Source organism: Ochotona curzoniae, unplaced genomic scaffold (genome assembly GCF_017591425.1).
Source record: "Ochotona curzoniae isolate NIBS_2020 unplaced genomic scaffold, NIBS_Ocur_1.0 contig_50, whole genome shotgun sequence".
Lineage (NCBI taxonomy): Eukaryota > Metazoa > Chordata > Mammalia > Lagomorpha > Ochotonidae > Ochotona > Ochotona curzoniae.
Genome location: NW_024466446.1, coordinates 3,212,950 through 3,235,818, shown reverse-complemented (window position 1 = coordinate 3,235,818; position 22,869 = coordinate 3,212,950).

Genomic DNA, 22,869 nt, shown 5'->3' with positions numbered 1-22,869 from the left:
TATTATCATTCTTTCTCCTTAATCTAAGGATAGCAGGGAGAGAAATGAGCTGCCATCTGCTGATGCACTATCCAGGTTGTGTCAACAGCAGGGCAGGGCAGGGCCAAAGGCAGTAGTTTCATTTGTGTCTCCCATGTGAGTGCAGGATTGAGGGCTTGGGCCCCCTTTCACTGCCTTCCCAGACAGTAGTAGGAAGCTAAACCAAAAGTAGAGCAGCCAGGACTAAACTTGGCGCCCCTGTGGGACACTGACACCGCAGAGAACTTAAGCAATTACGCCACAATGCTAGCCCCAGCAATCATTAAATAATTTCTTAATTACACGCTTATTCTATAAAAAGTGCTTTCCTCTGAGAATTACTGTAGAACACTTGTTATTTGCTGATAGTAACAGTTTCTGAGTGTGCAGCAGAAGACATGAGGCAGTTTTCATTTTATTATTATGGTTGCTAGCTATTTAAAGGCTAACAGGCATATTTAATGACTTATTAAAAGTTAAATGTGTTCCACTTTGGATGCTTATCTAGCAAGAACATAGTCATAAATATAAACACAACGAGATCCCTGAGCTTGAGTCATTACCAGGGTATAAGCTGGCTGTTTAGGTTATGCTATAGATGAATATAATATTTTCAATTTGTAAAAATATAGGATTTGTGCAGTAGCCTAGCAGCTAAAGTCCTCTCCTTGAACACTCCAGGATCCCATATGGCCTCCAGTTCTAACCCCGGAAGCCCTGCTTCCTATCCCGCTCCCTGCTTCTGGCCTGGGAAAGCAGTCAAGGACAGCCCAAAGCCTTGGGAACCTGCACCTGTGGGGGAGACCTGGAAGAGGCTCCTGGCTTCTGGTTTTGGATCAGCACAGCTCTGGCTGTTGCAGCCACTTGGGGAGCAAACAAACAAATGGAAGCTCTTCCTCTCTGTCTCTCCTCCTTTCTGCATATCTGGCTTTCCAATAAAAGTAAAATAAATCTTAAAAAAAAAAAATAGCAGATTTGGGTGCTAGTGCAGTAGCATAGCTGGCTAACCCTCTGCCTGTGGTACCCCATGTGGACACCTGTTCATGTCCCAGCCGCTCTACTTCCCTTCCAGCTAAGTGCTAATCTGTCTTTCAAGAAAAATGAATCTTTTCTTTAAAAATACAGGATTTCAAGTTACTCATGAAAGCTTAGTGAATGTATGAGAGTATGACAGTGTTGGAATTCACCTACAGTATTCCAGAAGTTACTTGGGGAAATTTATTCTTAGAAGAATTTAGCAACTTCAGGGAAAGTATTTAACAAACATGTCCTTAAGTGATAAACACTACAGCAAAAGCACACATCTTATTGGTTAGTTAAGTTACTGACCTAATATTAAGAGTTCATTAAAAAGGTTTCAAAGATCTCTTATCTAAAGCCTAAATTCCCATCACAGAGGGGCTGCCTTTCTTGAACCATTTTCCCCCGTTCAGAGTTGCTGGTTTTATATAGACAATCGTGAGTCAGATCAACTACTTCATGGTTACACTGAGCTCAATTCACCTGATCTAATGTTAATATTAGTATTTGCCCTTAGGAAAATCCACCTGCTATTTGTTTACCCTTTAGTGCTGTAGATTTGGCACACAGATTTTTGCCACTGTGTATATCTAGGTGCTTAGAGATTTCTTTTATTTCCTGGAAGCCCAATACTGAATCCAAAAGTCTATTTAATGCAGACTACAATTGACGTCCAGTTGAAAGACTCTTGAGGCTGCTTGTTTCAACCACACTTACATCTGAAGCCTGCAACCGTCTATCTGCGAAGTCCATAAACCTTATTTCTTGGATCTAGCTCCAAAGCTCTTGGAACACCACAATTCAGCATTCTGACACCCAGAACTCTATGAACCATTTATCAGTCCTTTTTTTTTTTTTTCTGGTCTCATAGCATGCTCCTGAGGAAAGCTCTTGGGAAAGAACCTGGTCCATTCCATTTTAGAACTACATTTTAGTCTGCAGAGAAAAAGAAAGAAAGAAAGTCTCCCAGTAAAACAGCTTGGGCCACTCATTTCTACCTGGAAATCTCTGCTTTTAGAAGTGTTTAGGCAGCCTTGGAGGACCTAATTCAAGGCATGCTCGCTCACAACCTGTCTGCATCCCAAAGCAAGCTTGAGAACCAAGAGTCAAACATTACACCTGGAATAAGAAAAACGTCAAATATGTGTCTTCTTTGGGGCCAGTAATGTGGCACAGTGGGATTAACTCTTTCCAGCTTGGCTGACATCCCATCTGGCTGCCAACGCACACTGCTCCATTTCTGAGCCAGCTCCCTCCTAATGGCCTGTGAAAAGCAGTGGGTGGTGACGCAAATGTCTGGGGCCAGCCAGAAAAGAGACCAGAAAGACAATTCTCTCTTCCTTTGTAATAAACAAATGCCTTTAAAATATATAAGAAAACACACATGTACATGCATGCATGTGGACACATAAATTTATTATATTTTAGTGCTCAGATAAAGTCATCTATTTTAATTACATTCTTTCAAGCAAATCTGTCAGCATGAGCACTCTCAGATTGGCAGGCTGTGAATCTCAGAATCACCATTCCTTGTTCTACGCGGTAATTGTGACCGAAACAGGGTCAGCAAGCCCTAAGGTAAGTTCTAGGCAATCTCTGTTAAGAACTATAAAATGGTCACGTGACTGGGGAAGCACTGGGTTCTATAAGTTAAATATTTGTGTTGAAAGATATCTCAGGACCTTTGATTAATACGGGCGAGCGTTACAGTTCAGTAGCAGTCCATCAAAGATAAATTTCCCAATCTTCATTTCCAAATTTCGTTTAGCTTTAATTCCAGAGCACTTTGCAAGTCTGAGAAAAGTCGCTTTGGCGAAGACTGAATTGAGCTGACTTTGTAAAGTTATTGAAAGAATTAGATGTGATAATGCGTGTAAGGGCTTATCACACAGCGCTCAATAAATAGCTCTATAGTCAGAACTTCAAATATTACGAAAAGCGATTAGGTGAGACTCAATAAGATATCCCACTCATTTTCATGAAGGAAATGAAACTATTTGAAATCCATTAGTCAAGATTTTCTCTTCTATGAATAATGCCACATGCACAAAACCAAAGTTTTATATTAAGACACCTCCCCTGCTTTTCCACCTGAGTACATACATTAGCTTTCTTCTTTGTAAAAGCATTGTTGATGTGTTCATTATAAGATGGAAAACGAGGGCCCGGAGCAGTAGCCTAGTGGCTAAAGTCCTTGCATTGAACGCACCAGGATCCCATATGGGCGCCAGTTCTAATTCCGCCAGCTCCACTTCCCATCCAGCTCCCTGCCTGTAGCCTGGAAAAGCAGTCGAGGACAGCCCAAAGCCTTGGGACCTGGAGGAAGCTCCTGGCTCCTGACTTCAGATTGGCACAGCACCAGCTATTACAGTCACTTGGGGGAACGAATCATCAGATGGAAGATCTTCCTCTCTGTCTCTCCTCCTCTCTGTATATCTGACTTTGCAATAAAAATAAATCTTTAAAAACAAAAAGAAAACTATAAAATGAAAGTTAAACTCCTATGTGCACTTACCCTTTTTCCCAAATACCACATCTCTAAATGATGAAACAATTGCTAAGATTTTTTCATGGGTCTCCTTCGGATGCATAAATAACATTTAACACTGTGCTGTGGACAGTTTTTGCTGATGTATCACCGTATGTACAGACCTTATTCTTCTTCCAGTCGTGTCGTATTCCATTGTACAGACATGGCGTATCTTATTTGCTCAGTCCTGAGTTCCATCAATCACAGGCCCGCACACCAAACTAAGCATCAAGCTGTGTAACTACAGGAAGCAACGTGTAGGTCCAAGTATGAAAGAAAAAAGGGGGGAAAAAAAAGAAAACCACCTAAAGATCAAAATTAAACAGCTTGTTCTGAGCAAGCACATTCATTGCGTCAATCGTGTTTGGCATAAAGATCTCCAAGCATCAAATCCAAATATTTAAGAAGAATATTTTACTAAGAAGAGTATTTTACTAATAGTTTACTAAGAAGAAACTGGACACTTAGTGAACTCTGATGCTTCCTCAGGGAGCGTGGGACTCAGGAGACGCACTCACTATGAAATTAATCAGAAAGAACCAAAACTAAAATCTACAGGGAACAGCATTGTCTATTTAAAAAAAAAAAAAAAAACAAGCAGACTTTGGTGTCAGGCTTAGCATGCTGTGAACCACAGGTGAGTGACAATGGGTGATTTGTCTAAGTTTGCTGAGCTTTAGGTTTTTATTCTGGAAAAGGGGAGTAATTATTGCCACTTCAGACATGTGTTAACCAGTTCAAAAAGCTGTATTGTTTCGCACACTCACTATAGGTAAAGAAATTTCTCCAGCATTTTTGGCATATGCACTCATTCAATTCTCAAAACAAATTTTTTTTCATTCTACAGGAAAAGTTAAATTAAGGCTTCAGAATTTACTTCCACCCATTTACTTTCAGCCACTAGGTATTTTCCTATTCTGGAAATATTTTCTATAACATCTTACAATATGTGACATGCTATGTATGGCTTCTTTCATTTAGCATAATGTTTCCATATTCTTTGATGTCATAACTTGTATCTTGTGTGTTTCATTCCTTTTCACGACTAAATATTATTCTACATGGATGTCTAAATTGCACTGGCAATCATGCATGTGAATTTGCTGTACCATTTGGCTGTGGCGGGGGGGTGTACAGGTACATGTACAATTTAGATATGCTAGTGTATTTTCAAGTCTCTTGGGTATATATCACTTGGGTATTGGAAATGTTCGATCATATGATAACACTGCATTGATTTTTTTTTAAAGAAAGAACAAACTACTTTTCTTGATAACTACCATTGTAACATTTGGACCAGAAATGCACCAGGGTTCCAGGTCTAGAGCTCCACTAACACTTGTAATTTTCTAGATTACTTCCTTATTATTGTAGAACATTCTAGTGAGTGTGAAGTATCAGTTCATTGTGCAATTATTAGCCAGTGGATATTTTATCTATTTTTAATTAGATTTGGCTGCTGTTCTTCAATAGTCCTAACCAGCAGTCCCTTGCCAGGTGTGTGATTTTGAAATATTTCCACCCGTCTCCATAGTCATTTTCAATTTTTTAATAACGTCCCTCGATGCATAAAGAACTTTGATTTTGTTAGAGTCCAACTGATTCACCTTCTCTCTGGTTGCCTTTGCTTCTCGATGATCTAATTTTAAAGTAGTTCTCACACTACCCAGTTACTTCAGATGAGGTCAGTTAGGCAAAGTCCTTGCTGCAGCATCTGACACGTCATAGCATTTCAGTAAATTTTATATTCGTTATGCTCAGAAGCCAAGGAGAGAAAGAACTTGGATGAGACAAACGGATAGACTCAAGTAAATAGGAAGAGATGTCCAAAATCCACAGTAATGAAGAGACGAACAGTAAAACCAAATGAATGAGGCCAACTAGGCAGAGAGGACAGAAATATCCACAGTTGATGCCACGTTTTCTAGACTAGGTACCTGATAGCCCTGAGTCAGAATGAAGGAACAGCCCTCCCCTAGAGGCAGTGGGACATGCAGGTGAAATTGTTTGGGATTCAGTTAGGAACGGAAGACTCGTGAAAAAAGGAGTAAAGAGATTTATTTATGGATTTGAATTTGAGCATGAAATTTCAAAGGTTGTAAGTTGGAAATGTGATGTGATATTTTAAAATTCTCTCTCTATATATAGTCCTTCATTCTCTTGCTTCAACGCAGCCTCTGTTTTCCCATGGCACTTAGAGCAAATGTAGGCATTTAACCTCAGTTCTGCCAATCAGATAGGTCTGTGGAAAAGTTGGAACTAAGTAGGTGATACAGGGAAGCTCATCTGGCACCTGCAGGGGCAGGTGGGTGCACAGGTTCTCTTGGGGGTGCTGCGGGAGCTTCTGGCAGGCAGCTCCCTCTACGTTAGTGAAAGTGTTGGCAGAGGTGGCGAGTTTCCAAAGGATAGATAGAGGTGTGCTTGGGTGTTTTTTCCTAACCGTAATATTTCTGGCTGTATTGCTCCTGATAATCTCCCTTGGATTTCACAAGCTACCTAAGATCCCTTTTCTAGGAATACTCATTATCATTTTCTGCTTTAACAGACACTGTCATTTGCAATGAACCGCCTTTTCCAACGTTAAGCCTCTTGTGACACAAACTGCGTTATAATATGGTCATGTATTTGTTCTGATTGTTTTTCAGCTGGGAATGATTTTGTACCATCCTTGGGGAACATTTGACAGTGTCTACAGACACACTGGTTGTTATAGCTGGGAGGAGGGATCAGAGATTCTGTTAAGCAATCTCTAAAGCCCAGGACAGCCCTGGTTGTCTGGCTCTGATTGTCAATCATACTGAGATTAAGAAAAACTGCTCTTGAGTACTTGAAATCCAAAAATCATAATTTAATCATCATAGTGTTGCTAGCAGAAGACAAAATTCATTTGTCATTGGTGAAAGAAGGAGCAAGGCCCAAAAACATCAAGCACTTCACTGAGTATCATCATTCCAAGAGTTATTGGAGAGCAGATGCACTTCCCATCAACTTTTTTTGTCATTCACAAGGTTCCTTGCCTGTCCAGATCCATTCACAAGGTTCCTTTCCTGTCCAGGGAGGCTTTCCCTCCCTGTGGAAAGAAAGGAAGAGAAGAAGGAAGGAGAGAAGGAAGAGAAGGATAGAGGAAGGGAAGAAAGGGAAAGAGAGGAAGGAGGGAAGGAAGGAAAGAAGGAAGGCAGGCAGGTAACCATTTATCTCACCCACCTTCCTCCATACCTCAACCCTCCTGACTCTAATCAGAGACTCACATTGAGTGTGCATCTCTCTCAACTATTTGAGGAAGGACATCACTTGAGCTGGACTCATGGCTTCAGCCTGGTCCAGCTCAGGATCTTATGGGCATTATGGGGTGAGACAACAGATGGAAAATCTGTGTCTTTCACAATTAATCATTTAAAATATAATGAGGAAAGACTTGAACAGAGAGAGAGATCTCTCGTCTGGGATCAGTAAAGTTTTCTTTGGCAACCTAATTTTTCTAGCATCAAAGTCACACAGAGCCTTGCACCGACTCTTTTCCCCAGAAACAGCTAAAGGAGACTCACCACAAACACCCTGGAGACGTGCAGAGAATTCCAGTGGAGGAGGATTTTGGGAAGCATGGCACATGAGATGAAATACAAAGTTCACTCGTTAGGTATGCCTCCTTTGACTACTGCTATGTTTTTGATGTACCAGACATGGGTGGTTGCCAAGATATTTTGTGCGGCCTCTTATCCAGCTACCTTTATTCAAAACAAGCACAATTAAGAGACAATTGAGAACAACAATCTTTGGAGGTCATTGCTTCTCAGGGAATACAGAAGCCCAGGTTTGTCGGGGCGGGGGATGACCATCAGCCAAAGGCACCCGCAGCTTCTGTGAGTCTAGGGGAGAAACACATAAGTGGGGGGTGGGAGGGTCTTTCCTTCTCCTCAAGATTCTCAAAGAGAAAGCTTCCAGCAGCAGCTCAGGCAAGGCAGCTTTGGCCTTATGTAAGGCTCGGGGAGGCCCATATGGCAGTGTGTTGAACCTCATGGTGGAAACTTTTCCCAAATGAGTTTAAGTGAACATGTTGTATACCCCAGACAGCTGGCAGAGAGTAACTGGCATACAGGCAGATCCAGAGACAAGATGATTTTTTTCCTTCCTATTTTTTTTTCCTCCTGTGCTACTTCCTCTCCATAATAGCACCAACTCTCTGCTCAGATCCCCTGCTGGCTAAAGTAACAGGGAACACTGCTTCTATTTGTGAAACGTGTTTGCTGGGGGAATCACGTTGAAATGCTGCTTTATTTAGCCCTGTTTCTCTGACCATTCATTCCATGAGCCAGTTTGAGTCCCTGGGACACGTCAGAATGGTCAGCTTGGATGCGTCTACCGCACCTGCTTCAAGTTGACACACTATGCAGTGACTGGGTAAAGCCATGACTCCAGCCAAGAGGGACGGGAAATGGAGAAAGAAGGTATTTTAGAATTAAGTTTCTTTGATTTACAAGGGAAAGCACATTTCTGCTTTCATGTCATTTTTAAGCTCTAATTTTTATGAGGAATTTAATCGTCAGAGATATGATCCACAGTTCATATTTGAGAAATCAATATTGCATTAGCGGGACATGCTCCATAACCTACAGTGAGCTGTTTTGGCTGACATGCTTGGGAATAGTTGGAAGCAAGAATTCCGGCAAAAATCTGAGCGTGACCATTGAAACAACGTAATGGCTTTTGATGACTCTTCCATATATTGCTGGGGTAAAAGCTGGGTTGCAGAGCTCACTGATGCAAAAAGAAAATGATCCTCAGAGACATGGTGAGGTGTTGGACAGCGGCCCTGGAGGAGGACCAGAATAGCCCTGCACACTGCTGGCCTCTTCTCTCTGCAGACACCTCATCCTTGGCTGAACAACGACTCTACTGTTTGTCCAAAGGATCAAGTGAGGAAAGAAAGCTGAGCAGAATCCAGGAACTCCTGGCTGCATGCCTTTCCCTCAGTCTCAGGCTATCTCACCCATGAGGAAGGCTAGCTCCACTTACTGCTCACAGTTCTCTCTATTTACCCTGCTAGAAAGAAGGGAGCAAGCTAGATGCATAGATGGGAACTTGAGACACTCTGCCTCTTTATATCCATGGGTGCTATCTGTATTCACATTCCCTCTCCCCGTGTTTAACCCCTGAAAGTGGGGCACCGAGGTAGGTGGTGGGACGCTGTAGAGGATGTCACTGCTGTGGGCATATTTCATTGTCTATAGCTGGCATTATCTGTAGTGGTAGGGTGCGCTGATAAGCAAAGACAGAAGACACTGGGTCAATTCTATCACTGTCTTTCTGTGCTCTACAGTAAATGCTCTCCTTGTTGCATACACCAGGGCCTTTGTGGCCATTCAGGGAGTGAACCTATGGATAGAAGATCTGCATTTATGTCCTACCTATTCCACTTCTACACACACATTCCCAAAACCTCTGGTAGCCACTGATCTGAACAGCTCAGTCTTCTCCAGATTGCCATCCGGTTGGCATCATGTAGAAATGTTTTGTTTCTTCCCACAGGCCTGTGAGAAGCAAATCTCTCTCTTCTCTGTCCAGCTCTCCATAGAGACTCAGATGTTTCGAGCGGCTGCCATATTTCCTCCATCATCCGCTTCCCTGAAAATTCCTAGTTCTCCAATAAGTTCTTTAGCATTGATCTTAACTCACAAAGGAGTAGGGTTTTTGCATCAGTTCCTCCCTTCTCACACCGAGGGAAACCTAGCAATAAGGGAGAGAGTCCATTAAGGTTTGTCATTGTGCATACAATATTACACCACTAAAAGGTACATTACAAGGACTCCAACTGTATTCAACCATTTCTGTGCTGAGCAAGGGCTCGTGATGTGCAAAACGAGCCTGGAGACCTTGGAATTCCTGCCAGAGATGCAGAGGTTTCCACTGCAGTGAGCTGTGCTGAGAGAACTTGGCAAGTGAGACAACTGTTTTCTGCTGTACCCGTCTCAGCATTCCAAGTGTGCAATTCCAGAAAATGTATCCATTATTGCATCCCAAGCACACACCTCACACCGAGGACCAATACTCAAGCCACCAAATCATGCTGGCTGGCTTCTGAGAGCGCCTCTGCAACCCAGATACCTACGCATACGGAATACTCTGAGAGGACAAATGGGCCACCAACATGGCGTGAAGTTGCCTCCAAGCTGAACATGTATCAGCAAGTACATGCCTAAGAGCAATTGTTGGATTAGGCAATAGTGAAAGTGTCAATGAACAAAAATTCATCTTTTAAATTGACACTCTGGGAGGGGAAGGATTTTTCTTTCTTATGGCTGAGGCCTGAAGACAACAACAACAACAACAACAAAAAAAAAAAACAGAAAAGGAGGCCTTTAATTACCACCCCATCATTTTGGAGTGGAGGGGCCAGCACTGTGGCATGGTAGCTTAAGCCTCCTTCTGCAGTGCCAGCACCCCACACAGGTGCCGCTGCAATCCCTGCTGCTCCATTTCCAACCCAGTTCCTTACTGATGCGCCTGGGAAAGCAGCAAAAGAGAGTCCAAGTTTTAGGACCCCTGCACCTACATGGGAGACCTAGAAGAAGTCTGAGGCTGCTAGCATCAGGCTGGCCCACCTCCAGCTGCCACAACCATTTTTAGGAAAACCCAAAGGACGGAAATTGCTCTTTTAAGACCCACTGGACACTTAATAACCTTGTCATGAGTTAGAGTTCACTGAGGTTGGATACTGAAAATCAGTAGATTCCTCTTTGAGGCCACATTAAGTGTAGCTTGATTCTTAATATTTCTGTTTGCTACAGTTCATTGAAAACTCAGATCTGGGATCTACCACGTATTCCTTTATGCCTCCTCCTTCATCTCTCTATGCAGTCTTGCCTGGATATGTCAGACAGGAAGACAACATTCAAAAAGATGCTGGCATGTCCCTGATCACCGTTGTGGTGGAGTTAGGGGAGGTCCTATGTCACTCAAGAGGTGCTCAAGTGCTCTTAAGAAATCCAGCAAGCTAGAAGCAAGCTCCCAGGCACATCACATCACCTGCGCCACAGCGAGCAGGGGTGCAGAGGGGGATGAATTTAGCTGAACCCAGCAGAAAAACGTATTCCACGTAGCACCTGGGAACGAAAATAATCAGTCAAAATGACAAGACAGATGGACCAACCTCAAGATTGAAGGACACGCAATTTCTCCTCTGCACAGTGCCCAGATAAAGGGAAGGTCACTCAAAAATTCCAGCAATTAAAAAAGATGGAGAAAATGGCAACTAAAATATTTATGCTGTTTCTCTGGCACTCAAGCTCCAGAGCTCATTTAGAGACAGTGCTTCAGGAATAAGAAAAATAAAATCCATCTTAGTTTAAAGGATTTTAAAAAGTAGGTGGATTTTAAACACCTTGGCTTCTCTATGTGAATGATGTAAAAAATAATAATAATAATAATAATAATAAATTAATAAATAAAGACTTGCTGAGGCTTTAAGTGCTGCAAGTGCCCCAGGCAGCAAGATCAGGCTCGATTAAATCATTACAAAGTCCATCATCCATGTGTCATGTCACTGGAAGTGTCAGAAAGAGAAAAAGCAATGTGTCTCATCCTTGGCCCTGTCCAGGGTGACAGAAATTGGTGTTCTGAACAGGCATTGCTGCTCCGCAGGTTAGAAGGAGCCTCAGAGTCCCGTGTACTTGCTATTCTGTTAAAATCAATAAAACAAAAAGCACAAATTAATATTTTTTTTCATGCGAAGGTGATGTGATCAGGAAGACAAAATATCCCCTTCTGGCAAGGTTTGGGAATATTCTGCTGCAGAAGTGCCTTGCTTGTCAGGGAAATTTATTTTTCCAATCCTTTGCTCTTAGGGCACAGGCATTTCCCCCAGCAGATTCGAGAATGACCTAATTCTCCCAGGGTTGCAAAGTCTCAACGGAGGCCCTTTTGCGGGGGCACGTAGGAAATTTCCTGTTCCATTATTGCACCAAATGAGCTCTGGGCTAATCAGAGCCTCTTGGGAAAGGATGAAAAATAAAAAGCGCCCATCCCCTAGAGCAAGGCTGTAAGCAGCTGAACCGCATTTACAGCCTTAATACAACCCCAGAGACTCCACCGTCCCCCTGGGAAACTGAATTCTTTCTCTAATGGGTTATTTTCCAGGTTGATCACGGAGGAATAGAGAATGATTTTTTTTTAAGGGCTGGGTCATCTAGAGAAAAAGAGAATCAGTGCAGAGACGTTTCCTCTGCTGGTTCACGTGTCTGCAAGAGTGATGGCCGGGCCAAGTCAAAGCCAGCAGCCCAGAACTCAGGGCAGCAGGTACTGCAGTATCTGGGTCATCAGCTGCTGCCTTCCCAGTTGCAATTGGCAGACAGCTAGATTGGAACTAAAGACAAAACTCAAGCTCAAACATGTTGATATGAAATGCAAGCATTCCACATGGTGATTTAACCTGCTGTGCCACTTTGCCAGCCCTTACAAAATTCTTTTTGATAAGCATATGCTCCTATGTATTGATTGTCTTAATTAGAAGTGCGGTGAGAGATTTCAAAGTAATTTTTTTTTATTGTTGCTCCGGATGAAACATGCAATTTTTCTCAGAATTGGGATAGCCGTGGCAAAAGACAATTCTCCCCCGGCGCTGCCCAGGTGTTAGGTGAAGAGGAAGAAAATTAGGGGCCCATGTCTCCTTCTGCATCTTAGCCAACAGGTACACCTTACCACACCAAACATGCAGCACAGCAAAGGATTCAATTAAGTCAGTGTCCAATGACACAAGCAAAAAGCCCAGCAGGAAGTGCTCAGAGCTGCTGCAGCTCAACCCTGTGCCCCAAGCAGAGGGCAGCAACGAAGCTAAGCACCCACTGCCTCACAACCCTGAAGCCACACTTGGGGCTCTCTTATCTAATGATGCAGATGTCTGTAAGCTTCACTGCTCACCATTTTACCACAGGCTGATGTCCTTACCCTACTCTGTTTTGTGAAAAGTGTACCACACAGCACTAAGCTTCCCTCAGCCTCCCACTGTCACCTCCTCTCCCAAGGGGTAGGAAAGCTGTTATCACTTCCACGCTAATCATAGAAAACTTAGTCCAACTGCATAATGCTTTTTCAAGCCACTTGAATATTAAAAAACAAAAATAGAAACAGCAGCACTCCTTCAGATTCAGGGACAGAAAAATGAAAGACGAAAGTACGGCGGGGATCAGATTTGAAAATGTCTGCAAAACCAAGTAATGACATCAGGGTTCTTCTCCTACAATTAAAAAGTCTTTGTTCTTTTTTAAAGTAGAGTTGCACACACAGGGAGAGAAGAAGAGCCATAGAGAGACAGAGAAGTGTCTTCCACCCACTGGTTTACAGCCCAAATTGCCACAACAGGTGCAGCTATTGGCCAAGTGAAAGCCAGGAACCCAGAACCATCCAGATGTTGTACATGACTAGCAGAAAGTGGCTTTTTCCAGCTCACTGGCTGGCAGCTAGCTCAGAAGCAGAGGAGTCGAGATTCAGTACTCAGACACAGGGTGCTGACCTCGCAAACTGCATCCCAACTCACAGGTCCATAACACCGGCCCCGCAAACATACAGTCAGCTGCTCTCACTGTTGCAGTACCAATTACGAGTAAACTAAGGCCAGGATGATACTTAATCTACACCTTGCTGTGTTTCTTACCTCGATCACTGGCTGATATATTTTTCTTTCCCAGGATATCAGCTGTCACCTACAAGATGCTAATGTGAAGCAGCATCTTCATTTACATAAATATTGATATGAATCCAAAGTCCCTTTGCTGAAAAGTCAGATGTGAATTTTAAGGTCGCGTCTAAGCACATTGCGCCATGGCTCTCTGGGTCACACAGATTCTCTGTCTTCTGATAATAACAGTTAAGATGTTTTCTAACACCATCATCACAGAACCGTTTCATAACATGTTTTAGGAATTCAACATTTCTATAAACAGGTGACCTTATTTTACCTTTAATGTACTCTTGTACATTAACATAAGTTTAGCATGCTTAGATTCTAGATTATAAAATGAGAAAGACAAGCACTTAAGCAGCCTACTTAGACGGAATGGAGTTGGAGCACCAACTTTAGAATATCACGTGGGACTCCCCAGAAATTAGATTTTGCAATCGTCACTTAGTTGAAGAGATTGGATCAATCCTTCTAGGGTACTAAAACCTTACATTTCAAAAATGCTCTTATTCCTACAAGCCAGCCAACAACCTGAAGAAACTGGATTTCCTACCGCAAAGAACCAGATGAACCAACCAAATTCAGATCCTAGGTGCCCCAGTCAGCTGGCGTTGGGACCCTATGGGTGTTCTGATGCCCCACTCTCTTAACAGTTGCGGTTGGAAGGCTTGTAGAGTCACTTGGCTCTAAGGATGAACTTCAGCGCTTCAAATATTCACAGTTCCTTTCTTTTGCTTCCCAAATATTATTGTAAATGAAATTAGGAAAAGTACAAATGAATTCAAGAGCTTTTTATCCAAATTGCAAGGAACAGCCAGACGGCTTTATGCCAGCTCAATGCACATTTTCCAACCCTAGGATTAAGAAACAAGGCAGGTAGGCAGGCATTTACTTTCTACCTGCAAGTCCTTTTGATAAAAGAAGCCCTTTGCAAGAATCATTTCTCTCCTGTCCTTATAAATCAAATAAATAAAAATAAAAATTTCTGCCACGGCATATGCTTCTGTTCCTATCCTTCAACTGGTCTAAAAAAAAATTACCTTTTCTGTTCTTTTTCCTATCCCTCTACTTGGGGAGGAAAAGAGCTGGGGAGAGAAAGAGAGAAATCAAACAACTGTCTAAACAAATCAATCCAGAATTTCCAAGGGCTTCTGACCTGCGGCAATGTCAATCTCATCCTATGGCCCCCCTTCCTTCCTTTGAATCAACATGACCTGTGATTCTGATCACTCCAATATGTCAGCGCCCACTGAGGGCACATTCTATTGTTCATAAAAGCCCCAGACTATAATGAAACAATAAAGCAAGAAAATGATAAATTTATCAAAGTTGCAAGAATATTCCAGGAGGTGGGGGGGAAAAAAGGAATTTCCCGAGGTAACTGTCCTTGACCTGGCTCTTTAATCGAGTGAAATTTCATCACTTTATCTAATATCATGCTTCATGCTCCGGGCTCCCAGCAATTCTATTTTAGTGTGGTCTAATGGGCAGCTGACACAAGCACTCAACAGCCAGCTGCATGATATGAGCTGACATACTGTGTGGCCCGCAGCCTGGTGGGGGCTGGGCCTTGGGGGACAACGTCATCGTGGAAAGGTGTGCCTCATCATTTCGGGGCAGCCTCCCAGGTTCGGCTAGACTGCACCTGTCCAGGGGTCCAGGCGTGTCTTGTGGGGGAGGCAGGGGCTGCTTTGGGTGGCGGAGCACATTCAAGTTCAGGTGAGAGGTTGGGAAAGCCCCCGGTTATGGCTGTCGGAAACGAGAATCTAGACAGTGTAATGGAGAGTGTCACTCCCACCAGCTTGCAGGCAGCTCTTCTCAGAATCCCTGATTCAATTTGATATTCTGAGGTTAACGTACTGTATTGGGCCTGAAAATAGGAATGGGCACGAAAAGCTTTTATACTTATTCAGTTCAGTAAGCACGGCAAACTCATCAACAGCTATTTGTACATGGCAGGCCTGGTGGGACTGACTTTGACGTTCTGATTTATGCCTGCTATTTTTTCTCCACCTCCAGGATTACTTCAGAGTTGAAATGCGCTTAAAAAAAGGGACGGGGGGAGTTCCCTTTTGACATAATAGTGGAGAATATTATCTTAAATGAAGCAATGCGAGTGGACAGACACACCACGACTCTAAATTCCAATGTAGACCAAATCAAGGTTTTCCAAAGCTGTTAAGGGGACTACAGAGATGTGATAAATGGTATAAAATGTGACCCTAGACGGAATTCAACATTGGAGACTAGAAAATACCATCAAGGATATTATTAGGACAACTGACAAATCATGGACTGTAGAGAGGGGTGGATGGGAAGTAGTGTGACAATGTTAAGTTTCCAAGACTCAACAACTCGCTGTGGTGGTTATGTAAGGGATTGTGTTTAGTGAATTAAAAGTGTGTTACAGGGTATGGGGCACGATGCATGCAAATTGCTTCCAACAGGTTCAGAAAAATTTAGAGAAAAAAAGGGAATGACAAAGGGTATGTGGCAATTGTTAAAAAAAAAATGGTGAGTCATCCTCATCATGCCAAATAATTTTCATCTGGAGGCAGCAAGTAAACTGTTCAGCTGGGGTTCTGTTGTCTTCCTGCCCACTCCCAGCCTGCCCATGAAAGAAGCCAGCTTCGCATCCATTTGCAAGTTCATTTCAATGTTGCAGCTCCGTAAATGAACCTTTGAACTGGCTGTGGCATTTGCCAGCTTCCCTCCTTATTGACGAGTTAACATCTTTTCAGATGTGTTCGTTGGAGACGAGATCGGTGAGTGTAGGTAAAAGTTACACAGTTCCCTCGACAAGTTCTGTGTGATGGTTCTCTGACAGTATTGCAAAACTTTTACATTCCTAAAATCATCCCTAATAGAAAATAGCAATGGATGGGAGTTAGCATGAATCCTGGAGGTGTGCACATAACAGACAATTTTAAAAGTTTGTGGAAGGGCAAGGAGCTGCGACATGGTGGACAGGAGAGAATGGCTCAGAACCTTGGGTCCTTGCACCCATGTCAGGGACCCAGAGGAAGCTCTTGGCTCTTGGTTTCAGACCAGTTCAGCTCTGGTTGTTGCAACCATTTGAAAATTAGCTCATTGGGCCCAGCGCGGTGGCGCAAGTGGTTAAGTCCTCGCCTTGCACGCCCGGGATCCCATATGGGGGCCGGTTCTAATCCCGGCAGCCCCGCTTCCCTTCCAGCTCCCTGCCTGTGGCCCGGGAAAGCAGTTGAGGACGGCCCTTGGGGAACCTGCACCCGCGTGGGAGACCTGGAAGAGGCTCCTGGCTTCGGATCGGCATAGTATCGGCCCGTTGCGCTCACTTGGGGAGTGAATCATCGGATGGAAGATCTTCCTCTCTGTCTCTCCTCTCCGTATATCTGCCTTTCCAATAAAAAATAATAAAAATAAATCTTTAAAAAAAAAAAAAAGAAAGAAAATTAGCTCATTGAAGATCTGTGTTTCTGAAACTTCTTCTTTCAAATAAAAATAAAATAAATCTTTTAAAAAATGTTTCTAAAAAGTTTATGGAAACACTGTGTTTTTTACCTTTATTTATACTTATCATATTATAATGTATTTAAATATAAGAAAGTTGGGCCAAGCACAGTGAGTGGCCCAGCAGCTAAAGTCCTTGCCTTGAACGTGCCAGGATCCCATATGGGCGCCAATTTCCATCCAGCTCCCTGCCTGTGATCTGAGAAAGTAGTTGAAAACAGCCCAAAGCCTGGGGACTCTGCACCCGTGTGGGAGACCTGGAGGAAGTTCCTGGCTCCTGGCTTCGGATCAGCACAGCACCGGCCATTGCGGTCACTTGGGGGAACAAATCATCAGACGGAAGATCTTCCTCTCTGTGTACCTGATTTTGAAATAAAATAAATCTTTAAAAAAATACATAAGAAAGTTAAACTTACAACTTATTCTAATGGACCATACTATTGTGATAATCTGGGGGAAAAATAAAGGAGGAGAAAATGTGGAAGGAGGGAGGAGAGGGGAAGGGATGAACCCCTACAAATATAAAACTCTATCATGAAGAACAATTTTTAAAGATTTTACAAATAAAGAAAGAAAAAGATTGTGCATTTGGAATTAAAAGGTAAATTTATTTTGGTGTAAGAAAATGAAATCCATGCATAGTTTTTTTGGTAGGAAGTATTTTCCATGAACTTTTTGAAGGCTCCTCAAGTTACAATAGAAATATTCTCTAGGGTGGGCAGTCCCGAGCCGTGGCCAGGAGGAAAAGGTGACACAAGCATTGGCGGTCTAATGCTGCCATGATTTCAATTATGAGCAAACTCATTAAAACCTACTGATTCCCAGGTAGATCTCCCTGTGTGTTATACCTTGCTTTCCCCCACATCCCTTTCATTTAAAACACTGCAGTATAACAGCTTTACATTTCCCCCCACATTCATTATGATAGCAAAGGGATTAACATACCTCCATCTTCTGAGAGGTGAGGAAGTTACCTCAGGACAGGTGTAGTGATGGTCATGGCCGTCGACAGGAGGGCTCTTTTGTCACAGAATACTAATAGCTACGTTGGAGAAGCCCGGGAGAAGATACAGAAATCTTAGGTGAAAACGAGAGTGTTTCATCAGTAATGGAACGGGATCTTGTTCCCTAGCTTTGAACACTGGCATTCACATCAGCACCATTTCCCATTTTAGACATGAGTTTTTTAGTCTGGCAGATGAACCATTCATTCCCTAGTATTTCCAGCCTTGCTTTCTCTTGCAAGCAATTCATATCCGTTGTAGTTAGTCACAGCCATAATTGCAATAATCGTTAAACACAGTAACCCCAAAAAATTCTTGGAAAAAGTAATGGAAAGATTTTATTTGCTTCAAAAATTCTTAAAATCCATGCATTGCCTTTCTGTAATATACATTTTCCATGAACTTTGTAAAGATCCTTTGAGTTATATTCAGTCTTTACAAATTATGATTACTTCTGTACACAGTACCACATTATCCCCCACTCTTATTGACAAGTCTCTGTCCAAGCTGTTATTACAGATCACAGGAGCTGAGTAGTGACAGAGGTAGATTTCATAGCATGCTGATTCTGTTTCCAAATTCAAAATGTGTAGCCTCAAAGCTCAACGACCTCTAGCACAGAGTCTGGAGGAAAACAAGCACAGAAATGGCTTTGTGTAAAGTTTACCAAAGGGAATATGCAAATCGGACATTCACAGTCTCACACTGCTCATGTCACAGCCACTTGTGGTCGACTACCTTGCCTAGCATCCTCTGGAACCCAGTTTAACTAACGCACACAGTCTATTTAGAGCAAAGAATGCAAAACAGAGTGAGTTTCTTAGATGATCTCCACTTACCATGAAATGAAAAGAAGCAGCTCCTTTTCAGTTTGCTATTTTGAAGATTTTCAAAAAGTTATTTGGCAAGAATCCATATTTCTTGTTAGTAACATTGTATTATGTGAAACAGTTTTATAGTCCATATTTCTGTAAAGCAAAACTGAATGCCAAACTAGGACAAAAATTTAAGCTTCACCTGTTATTTTAACCATGGTAATAACTTGTGTCGACATTTCCCCTTCTGGAAGCAATCACTTATAAAGAACAAAGAATTCATTAATAGTGGTGTTACTGATCAGCGACGTGTAATACCTTAAATACATGGCTTAAGCACTAACCCTTTTCTCTTTATTCTATGGATTTTGCTTTCCCTTAATGACTGGAAAATATCAAATATCAGAATGTTTTTTAAATGATCCAAAGAATATTAGTCCAAGAATATTTCAATTGCTAACTGCCTGACAGATCCTTCACTCAACATTTGTCTTCACCTACAATGTATTGAATTTGTGTTAATACCAACCCTTAATATTCGAGGTTAAGGCATAAAGGAACAAGCAGCCATATGCAGATTAATCAAAGCAGGTAATACAAAATGTAATGAATAAACCTTATTTTCCTCCGGGAGACTTTTTCACACTTTACGTGGTTCTCCTCTTGCTGTCCATTTTGAGGCCCCACGGCTTTCACCATGGAAACATGTCCCTAGAATTGCAAATCACAGAGCCCAGCCTGCCCAGAACTAACCACAGACTCAAAGTGGGTCCGTGTCCCAACCCCCAGCAATGTGAATCCTAGAGTGGGTTGAAGTAAGTGCTACGAAAGAGAATTTCTTGCTTTCTAAAATCGAGAGCAAAAATGACTGTGTAAATCTAGGCCAACTGTGAGAGAGTTTCCTAGCATGCCTGAGTGAAGGTCCTGCTTGAGCCTGAGCTCAACCTGGAGGAAATCACAGCCACGAAATATAGTGAGGGACAGACCTCTGGGAACACGAGCCATGCACCTATGCCACTAGCTCAACCACCGCGTCTGTTCACTCCCACAAGCCAATAAAGACTTCTCATTTTTTAACCCTAAATTGTTTCTTTCACTGAAAACTAAATCCTCTCTCCAAAACTAAGATGTACCATAAGAGGAGATAGATGGAAGTGTGAAATTTTCCCCATTTCTACTGTTATAATAATACACCCCGTGTGCTATTGAAAAATGGAAGAAAAATTACCTTCAGCTGGCAAATGCGCCCAAGATTTTATAGAAGGGAGTGAGATTTGAGCTGTGCTACAATTTCCAAAAAAAAAGTCAAGGCAACGTAAGGACACCCAGGACAAGGAATTCCAATGAACAAAGATGAAGAAATGTGAAAGCGGCCAGTGTATCTGTACAGTTCTTAGGACAGGCCTTTAATACCCACAGAGAGAAGAGTTGGAGGTTGGCAAGGTATTTGGAAAGCACGTTGCAAAAGATCTTGAATGTTTATTGGGTGGCCCAAGCTTTCTTATGGAATCAAATGAAATCACGGAGGGCTTTCCAGGGGAAAAGTCAAAATGTACCCTATTTCTTAGTGCAATAATTCCTCCCAACAGGCTAAAGAAATAATTAAATTATGAAGGATTATGACAGAAGGCAGGCCAGGGAAGGGGAAGTGAAGGGAATGAAATGCCTAAGAGATTGGAATGAAGGGGATCTATTCAAGAGACATTTAACACTCTCGGGCAAGGTAACTTAAACCTTTGAATCATAATATCTGCCAAAAAAAAGAATTTTTAGAAAGAAATTGTCATCCGATAAAGTTTCGACGAAAAACACGTTTCAGTGGTTCAAAAAGCGATCTTTCAGGCAAAATGGAGCTAACCTTTGAGAAAAGCTTAGAAATGATCCAAAACGGGCAGATGTACCATGCTCAGTCTAGTAGCAGGAAGTGAAAGAATCCTACTTCTGAGTTTTGAATTTATCACACATTTTTGAACTGCAGACAAATGAGCTGGCATAATGATTGAGTCACTAAATGAATCGCAAGTTGAATGTTAAATGATGCTTGATTCCCCTGGGTTTTCTTGTGGTCGAGCTTCATCTCAAAACAGCAAGCAAACGTGGAGGCAGGCCATCTCCATTTCCTTCCTTCCCCCCTTCCCTTCCTCTCTGTCTCTTTCACTCCACTTTTTTTTTTCTCTCTTTTCTTTCTCAGTTTCTCCTCTTACACCTCTTTTAAGCTTTTAGCTAGGTAGAGAAAGGACAGTTTCTCTTCACCATGGAAAGGAATGTCTGTACTATTTTACAAAGAGACGTTTTCAAAAATTAGAAAAGCTTTCTATGGCTTTAGCAGAGGATGAATGTCGACACTTTAAGGCAGCACATAGTTATTGACCATTGACACTGTGGCAGGCAAGGTGCCGGTTGAACTTTTGCATCCAAAGAACTATTTTCCCCCAAGACAGCATGCTCAGAATCTTCCCCTGAAGAGCTGTGACTCAGCTGATGCGCTAGAGAGAAATGTCTTTCCACAAGGTTACACTGCTCATCATCATATGAAATTTTGGGGTGATTTCCTTTCCTGGGTTGGTCAGAGCACCATTTAGAATGTTCACAATTCAATCATCTTTAGTTAGATAAGAAACTTAGCATACTGGGTGTGAGTCAAGTGTACTCATGGTGTGGTCTAGGTTTGGGCCTAATAATTCTTTCCAAGGTTCTTACCTCTTGCTAAAAAAAAAATGTTTCTAAGCACATGCCCCTATATGGCTTGCAACGTGGTAAGGTTTATTGAAAAGGTGAAGAATACAGCTACAGGTGGGCCATAATCAGAGAGAATGGAAAAGAAAGGGAGAGAGGGAGGGAGACAGAGGTTTCCATCTTCCATCCATAGGGAGAGAGAGAGAGAGAGAGAGAGAGAGAGAGAGAGAGAAAGAGAGAACCGCTCCTTAGCAAGGGCTCTTAACAGCTTGAAAGGGGAGCAGCTACATGACACTGCCCCTCTCAGGTCCCAAGTATTCTCTGGAAAGGAGCCTGACTGACAGGTGGGCAGATAGGATCATGTGGGGTGCAGAGAGGTGGGGAGAGGCTGGCTTCCAAATTCATGATCCTAACTGGCTTCCTAAGTCCACATCACTCAGTCTCAGAGAAGGGACAAGCACAGCAGGTGGTGACAACAAGATTAGAGTGTCTGGAAAGGAAGGGAAGAAAGGGATGGAAGTGGTCTCAGGCAGAGATTAGTCACCAATGTCCTCTTTTCACAAAGTACCTGATGGACCAGGGACATATGCCTTGGCCATCTTAGCTCCTCATCATTAAAGCACCCAACCTGTAAACCCACCCAATCTCTTCAGACTCTTGCCTCTGACCCATGCCTGCTACTGTTTCCCACCCTCCGCCCTGCATTCCTTTCCAACTACCTGACCTTCAGAGAGAAAACCTCCCCAAGTCTGAGAAGTCTCTAGCAAGCTGCCTCAGCCCCTACCTGACTTACGCTGTGTCCACCAAGCGCGTAACTGCATCCTTGCTCTGTACCAGAAGCTTGCTCTGTATTCCCGCTGCCACTTGGCCGCCTCTGTGAATTTATTTCTCTTTAATAAATTCATTCTGGCAGTGAGTGTGCACCCTGTGTTCTCTCAGTTCTGTATCTTTTGCCTAATTCTGATCGTTCTCTGACCAGGCCCAAACCAACACCATGATAGAGAATGCCACTGTTCCATTTAGCAATAATCTAGGAGTTTTAACAACGCATAAGTCATGTTTTCTTCATCTTCAAAATGCAAACAGGGGGAAAAATGAATGACAAATTCTTATCTACAGGAAGAAAGCAGGAAGCTAGGGTACAACCTAAGAGAGGAACTTGAAAGATCAAGTTTATAGCTCAAAGGTGAAAAGGGCATCTTTGAACAAGCCTAAGCCTTAGAAATAACTTCTGTGGAACTTGAACACGGCTCTATCACATACGAAGTTGAAGTCGTTAAGCTTTTGCAGCCTAATAAAGAAGCTAAAACTCCTAAATAAAATATGTTTTATTCCTAATAAAATACGGCTTCTAAATTTTGTTAATTAAAAATAAAACACATAGTCATTAAGAACACCTGAGCTTTCAGGTCTTTTTTTTAAAAAAAAAAAAACCACATTTTTATTACATCCATTTTAAACGTGATAACCCAGTAGCAATTTGACAAAAAGAAAGAGAAATCTGTTACATGTATTAAGCTTTCACTTTCATTAGCAAAACAAACAACAGATGAAAGTGCTTTTAACACATCTGCTTAACCTTGAAGATCACATTTTACTCTTCTGGAAGTTTGAAACGGCAAATGCATTCCTGGTTTCATTTGC